The sequence below is a fragment of the Corvus kubaryi genome, unplaced genomic scaffold (assembly GCF_017639235.1).
Source record: "Corvus kubaryi isolate FWS band 111438036 unplaced genomic scaffold, C.kubaryi_AGA036_p1.0 37394, whole genome shotgun sequence".
NCBI classification, from domain to species: Eukaryota; Metazoa; Chordata; class Aves; order Passeriformes; family Corvidae; genus Corvus; species Corvus kubaryi.
In genome coordinates this window covers 783763-791510 of record NW_024581133.1, presented here as the reverse complement: position 1 = coordinate 791510, position 7748 = coordinate 783763, and positions in this window count along the sequence as shown.

Sequence of the window (7748 nt, the reverse complement as noted above, 5' to 3'; positions counted from 1 at the left end):
TTGGCCCCGCCGGGCGAGCGCCGGCCCCCTCGGCACGGCCCGGCCCGGCCCAGGTGAGCGGGGCGGGGGCGCGGGCGGCCCGCGGCAGCACGAACCGCCGGCACCGGGGCCACGCTCCCGAACCGGGACCGGCGTGACCGCGGCCGGGCTGCGGCGGGAGCGCCGTGCCCCGAGCGGGGCCGAGCGGAGGGGATGTCAAGGGACGGCAGGGCCCGGCGGCGGCCGGAGCCGCTCCCCTGCCCCGCCAGCGGAACGCTCCGGGGGAGAGCAGCTGCCGGGAGTCTGTGAATGTTCCCGCACAGCACCGCTCTCAAGAGTCAGCCCGAGCTGCAGAGTATGAGGCGATGAATAATTACATCTGGAGTGGAAAAAGCCGCCAGCCCGTCCTCCTGCCAGCCAGCACCAGCTAACTTCCCACTGCACTTTTTCCACTGCTCAGCCCACTCGGGAGTGGCTCGGCTGCCTCAACCCTCTGAGCCTCCTGGAGCACACGGCGGGAGGAGGAGCCCAGCACCAGCTCTCCTTGCACTACCGTAGTTCTTACTTCAGTATTTTTAATGGGCACTCCTGAGGACTAATTTATGAGGTTGTTTCAAGAGAGCGGTCTCAAAACAGCATGTACTACTCTAGGTGTAGTCTAAACAATGTACTGGCTACATTAAACAATTTCATCCAGTTCTGACGTATTTACGAATATTAAAGTCAGATGACAGCCACCGTATTAACATAATCAGTGCAAAAAACCCTATCTTACCCTCAGCTTAACCGCATCACAAAACAAGACTAAAACCCTTGTTCCGTAATTAGATGCCATGAAACTATGAATAGTCCAGATCAAACTAGACTATACAACCACATTCAAAATCCAGTACCACTCACTAATCCATTCAAGAGCATGGAACACAGGCCACCTCACAGAATGACTTTTTCCCCACTCACATTTCATATACCAGTATCATTTAGCTGTAGTTGCAAGAAAACACAGTCTATACAAGATTTTTAAGTAGACATTTTATCCGAGGGAGGTCAGATACCTTTTAGTAGCTGGCCCGTTTAAAGATGTCAGATACAGATATTGCCTTACGTAAAGTTAGATGCAAAACATACCATTTCATTAGTCACTGACATTCAAGGTTCCTCTTTATTTCATCTATTTGCTTTCCAAGTATTTTTCCTTCACGGAACATTTACTTCTACAAAAACACCATAGTTTACACAGTTGTCTGAAAAAGCAATTTCAGGTTTTCTTAAGCAACTAGCTGGCATTTGAGAAGAGTACTCAGATGATTTTCTATGAAGCAGTTATTCAGTATCTGCAGGAGGAATGGGAGGGATAAAAGGAATATTTATCACACTAGTAAGCACAGTATGTTTAAAAGTTTAGCAAACAAGAGGCAGGAGCAACAACACCCGAGTCAATCCCGCCGGGGCCACAAGAGACAGCATTCAGGAGCCACCAGCTGTTTGTACAGGGCAGCTAACAATGTTCTAGTGATGAGCAGCTGTCTCTAGATGACGGGCACTCCTACCCACCATCCTGCTCCTGAACAGTCTCCCCACATTGGGCTACTGCAGTGCAACCGCAAAGATCCTTTCCACACCAGGTATTCTTCAAACACAGTAAAAGTAGGACAGCATGTCGAGCTGGACAGCTTTTAAGCTTACAGTCCTAAACCAGCTGTAGGTACACAGAGCTGAGCTCTGTGCCTGTTTGTGGACAAACACCCCAGAAATTAATGCATTCGGCCTAATAAAATGCTGAATTTAGAATTTCTACCAAATATTAGAAATATTAGAATATTTCTATTCTAATATTTCTACCAAATATTAGAAATTCTACCAAAACAAAACCTCCTTTGAAGCATGCTACTCATTTATTGGTGCAAAACAACAAGCAATAATCAAGATAACCAGACTCTATTTTACCCACCTTCTGCCATAAATAGGATAACACTTCTAAAAATAAAAAAGATGAGGTCTTCATAACAATGGATTTTATCCCAACGCTTTGGGGGTAAGCAGTCCTACACATTTCATAAAGCAGGAAATCAGAGCCAAGTGTGGTTCATCTCAATATCAAGTGAATTACACATCAATTCAGATGCACTTGCCAATAGACATAATTGGCATCATCCATACATTATAAAAAACACTCAACTTCAACCTTTGAAGGGCCATGCCAAAGCACAGGATGTCTAGTAATGAGCCAGTTCAGAAAAACACTCTAGTTGAGATTCCAGCCCTGCCTTGTGCAAGAACAGCAAGGTGTGCATGTGACCCCTAAGGAGCAAAGCCTAAGTGACTCCACAGTACCTTATGTTTACACAGCCTAGTCGTGGAGACAAGCTAAAAATACACTTCTACTAACACATCCCTGCCTTGAAACAAACATTTTTGATTGAGTTATTAATTTGCAGAACATAAAACCACCAAGTACTCTCATGTATACAGCCTTATTCCCCTTCTCCCAGTACAGATGCTCAATTCCTCAAAACAAAGCTGAGGTCAGTTCTTGATGCTTGCAATGCATGTTAAAGAGATGGTTAGATATACCACTCACACTCTTTGTACAGTTTTCCTTTTACTGATGTTCAAACTCAAATTTATTGAGTGAGAAAGACTACATACAGTCTACAGCACACCTAGAGAAGCTGAAAGCATCAGATGCTAACAGTCCCACAAGGATCAGATGCTAACAGTCCCACTATGATTTTTAAATCAACCAAACAGAAATTAAAAACAAATACAATAAAAATCAGTGCGTAACATAAAGCTGCTCAAAATTTCTTACTAGAAACTTAAACAAGAACGAATTCCGCCAGCTTATAAAAAGCATCCCAAAACATTAACAAAAGGCCGTTAGATCTTCTCAACACGAGGATGGGATGAAAGAACATACAATGCACATCAAGCACCACCAGCTTTTTCTCCAGTGGATCCAAAATACTTTCTCATAGAAAGTCGTTGATTCAGCGAGACTCTTAGCAGGAAACATCCAAAGGCACTACAACAATAGCCAGTCCCGGCTGGCCTCAGCTTAGCAAACCTAACCGCTCGATGCAAGATGAGGCAGGTGTGCATCCTAGCAGCTTTACACTGATCTTTGTCTTCAGACATTTCCAGTATTACCAACTATTCCCCGTTTCACCTCCATGACCTAGCTGCTTGGTTTTACTGCTCCACTGTTGAACAGCAGCCTCCTCGGAGCGCTCCTCCACGCCCTGCGTGCATTAGCACGGCGCAGGCAGTTGCGCTGTGAGCGCTGCTGCTGGCACAGCAATCGCAGCAACCATCACTCCGGCCATCCTCCACTTCTGGCTCTCCAGATACTTTGTTTCTCATGGTTTCCCCGCAGTAAATGAAATTCCTCTGGCAATTCAAATAGCATGCGCTTCAAAAGGAAGAAGCTGTTTCCCCCTCAAATTAAAACAAAGCAAAGTCATACTTTTTACTAAAAGGCAACTGAAGTGGGAAAACTTGCACAGAAAATATACTTGAAGTTGAATTTTAAAGAAATTTATGGCAGGCAAGAAAGGGTTTACCTTTGAGCAGCATGAGTGTTGGTATCAATCCCTTTGACCTAACTGTGTGCTCCCAGTCCATGCTGATCTTCACTATTTTGTCCCTGTTCAGTTCCTATTGATAGGATACTCCTCTTTTATTCCACATCACTGCAATATTTACTGAAGTCCTTCCCTTCTTGATGCAACTATTGCCTTCTCCCATACTCTCAAATTCACCTACTTAATCAAAATTTTTAAAATAAAGAAGTAGTAAACAGAAGTCTTGAAGGTTCAGCAGTTTTAAAGATTCAGATCTAACACACAAAGGAAATGTACAAGTACTTGTGACTTTACAGAAAACTGCACATTAAAAGAAGCATCAGCCCAACATACCAAAATTTTACTCTCTGCTAACACAGAAGTTATGTCAAGCAGCCATCACAGACATTTACTCAGATACTGCCCTTACACACCCTCTCTGCCCCTCCATGCAAACAAAGCCTTCCATCAAATTTGCTGACCTGCCCGGAAGTGCGAGTTGGAGCCATGGTTTGTTTCACTTGCGTTGCTGGGCTGGTGCCCTGGCAGGGAATCAAGGAGAACAATACCTGGCAGGGGAGAAGGGCTTCCCATTGCTCTGAAAAAAAAGCACGCTGACCGCAGCAGCTCTTCCTGCACCTCTCCTTCTCCTTCCCTTGTCCCTCAGAAGAAACCAGCTCCGACTCTACCACCTCCCATCATGGTGCTGACTGCACTGAGGGTATGGGATAATACCTGCCATCGTCAATTCTACTGAAGTTCTCTCTCTTTTTGCTCTTGCCTCTCCCATTACACCAAACGACAAGATGATACTTGCACAGCATCCTGAGAAAGAAGCTTAATTTGTTGCAGCACAGAGAAGTGTGAAATATGTCCTAGAAATCCTGAAGGCTCATCACGGGGCAAAAGGAAGCCCTGCATCCATAGCAAGCACCATTAAGAGGTTAAACTAGCACAAGCAGTCACCTGCTCACAGACTCCCTAAAGTACTTCACCATCCAAAATGGGCTTACTTACCAACCTGGTTCCTATGGATCTTGATGGAAAAAAGATCACTAACTTGTGTAATGTAAAGCAGATGACACCGCTCATGTGCAACCAGAGAGTCCTTATTTCAGATATATTCTCCCGTTTCTATGCCTCAGAAGAAAATCCAACTTGGTTTTTTCCCAGTAAAAGCAAACAGGTTTGGGAAATGCATTGATCATTGCTAAGAGGGAAGCCTAACTGCCCCATGGTTACTGGGTACTACATACCTGGACAGAGAGAGATTGCATGCCTGCCCAAGTAAAGAAAAGTGGCCAAACCAAAATAAATGTGTATGGGGGGGAAGAGCTCCCCTTACTGCTCTTAGAGAAACAAAGTTGTTCAGTGAGACTATTTTGTTTGCCTTTATTCATTAGAAGGACTCTTACACTCAGCAGAGACATGAAAGTGTCCTTAGCGTTTCACGTCTGCAGAGTGCTTCCCTCCCTGTGTGTTCAGCTGCCTCACCTGCAGCTTCCTCTCCAAATTATCCCCAAGAACATCCTCATGCCACCCTATTACATCTTTGCATTTTAAGTCAATGTAATGTAATACCATCCCAGACAGCAACTTGAACCAGCTTTGGCCCCAAAGCTAACATGAAAAATCACTAGCCAAAAGAACTAGTCAGGCCCATTTGACATGGAAGGAAATGTATTAATGCAAGTGAGATGGTTTTGACTTGGTCAGGTTAACTCTGGATTGCTAAGCAAAGATGGAGAATTTTGATGACTTACAACTCAATTACACTATTTACACGTAGCCTTTATAAAAAAATATCTCTTCCAATCTCAGTACAGTTCTGACTGAAGAGCAAGAGTAACTCACATGGCTTCAGCCACGTGCTTGTAGCTATAGTCATGCCACCCTGCATGAGACCAGCAGAAAAAGGAATAGGTAATGAAAGGGAAGCCTTCCAAAGTCCAGCTGCCTACCCAGGTCCAAGAGGCACTCTTCCATATTTGCATTTATCCTGAATTGCCTACGTATACATGGAGTTTCAGTACTGGGTAGTACAAAGATAACCATGCAACTGTACCTGCACTTCTAAAACAATTTTAACTTAAAAACTGGCTTCTGTCTAAATGTTAAATTTAAATGACCTGCAAAGACTGAATAATTTATTACCTCCTTGAAAGACAATGATGTGAGACACTTTCAAAAATCTAAAAAACATCGTTTATCAAGTATCACATCAGAATGGAGAGAGTAATTACAGCTGTATTTACAGTTAAACTGTAAGAACTTATGGACTAAAAGAATAGCTGGACTGTTACCCTAAACTCGTTGCTGAGAAGATAAAAGGCTACGGCTATTTCTCCACCAGTAAACAGTTGCTATTAGTAGAAGTTTGCCAAAATAACAAAGAAACATTTTATAAACAGTGAAGCAGACAGAGCAAGTTCTTTTAACAAATGTCATATAGCTGGTTTGTTCTCATCAGTTACTCTGTTTTCACAGAAGACTTCTAATTTTAATAAGCAAAATTTCAGTTGGCAGCGAACTCTTGTCTCTCATGAGATTCTGTATTTATAAATGTTAGCTTATTTTTAAAAACATTTAGAAGCTGGCAGACCTCAGATCCAATAATAGTTTCAACACTGCCCTTAACAACGAAGTCCAACCTAATGTGTTTCACCCCAGGGATCTGATCTGGCATGCCAAAGTTTCTCACTTCAGCAAGTGAAGAATATGGTCAGAAGGGTCAGTTTATATATTCCAAGCCTATGGGCTTGGCATATCCACAATCCCTAAAATATCCACCTAAATGCCACTCCAGCAGCATCTGTTTTAGCAGCAGCTAAAGGCAGCTAGTATGGACAACACCAAGCAAACAACAAGAAAATGGCAAAGTTGTTACCAGGATGGTTTTCTCTGAGAAACAGGTGTGCCATGAAGAACTCTCGCTGCTGAACAATGATAAAAGCATGCTTCCAACACAAGAAATACTTTTACAACAGGAAGACTTGCCTTGCTGTCAATAGCTAGGTACAAATTGCAGAACAGGTAAAAAAACTGTAACGTAAACTGGCATTTCAAATTAAAACCTGAGATTTTCCATTCTACAAATTAATACACTTTTTTTTTTTTTTTTTTGGTGCCTAACATTTTTAAAGGTTAAGCACCTAAAAGCCAAGAATTCTTCCAAGTTAAATTTTTGAGGTAGAAATTTAGTAAAAAGAGAGTTTATATTGCCATTTTTCACATGCCAGGACAGAGCTGTATTGAAAGCATCTAGACTCCACCCTTCATTAAAAAGAAAAGACTCCTGTTCCTGTTCACTCATACCCTGCATCTATATATTATCTGTTATCAGCACAAATCTGCTCTCCCCAAAGATTAGAGCTAGACAGCTTCATGCTTTATAAAGGGAATCTGAGTGCAGTATCTGTCACTTTGGTTGGGTTGGTGGGGTTTTTTACCCTGAACAGTTTTAGCTGTCGGGTTTTTTTTGAGAATAAGCTGGTTTTATTTGAAAGCAGTCCAGGCAGGAGGAGCAGCCTCCCCAGGCACACGCACCTGGCCGCACGTGCCCGCGGCAGAGCCTGTTGGCCCGCACGGCTTCCTGGGGCAGGCACAGCGTCACCTCCAGCTCATCAGCACCAACCTGCACTTACCTGTGGCAACCCAGCCCCAAGCATTGCCCAGACGCTTCTGGAGTGACAACTCCACTGAGCAGGAAGCAGCTCATTTCCAGTTTATTACTTTGTTTACCGGCTACATCATTCCGCCATGGAAAAGTTTAAGTGCTTTGTGACATTTCACTGAGAAGATAGTATAAAATTAAAGTGTCTGTATCACAGTGCAATATAGGACACCAAAACAACACTCATTCTTTTACAATATATATTTTCACTTCCTAATCTGCATACTCTGCAGCACATCATCTTTGCTAAAAAGCTTTCCACAACATCTTCCCCAGGTAATATAGGGCATATTTTATGCTTATAAAAACAAGGGCCTTACCCACATCTCCTAGCTTAACAACCAACTCCAAAACTGAACACACTGGTTCAGCTCACTTCCCCCCAGTCCCATGCCTCCTCACCCTTCCTCCTAAGAATCTAAATTCCACCAACTGTTCATTAACCTCTCCTCCAGCTTTCCCCACAGATACATCCCGAAATGCCTCAGCTGTGTTTCCCACAGGAGGCAGTAACCAGACTTTTGCTGAACCAA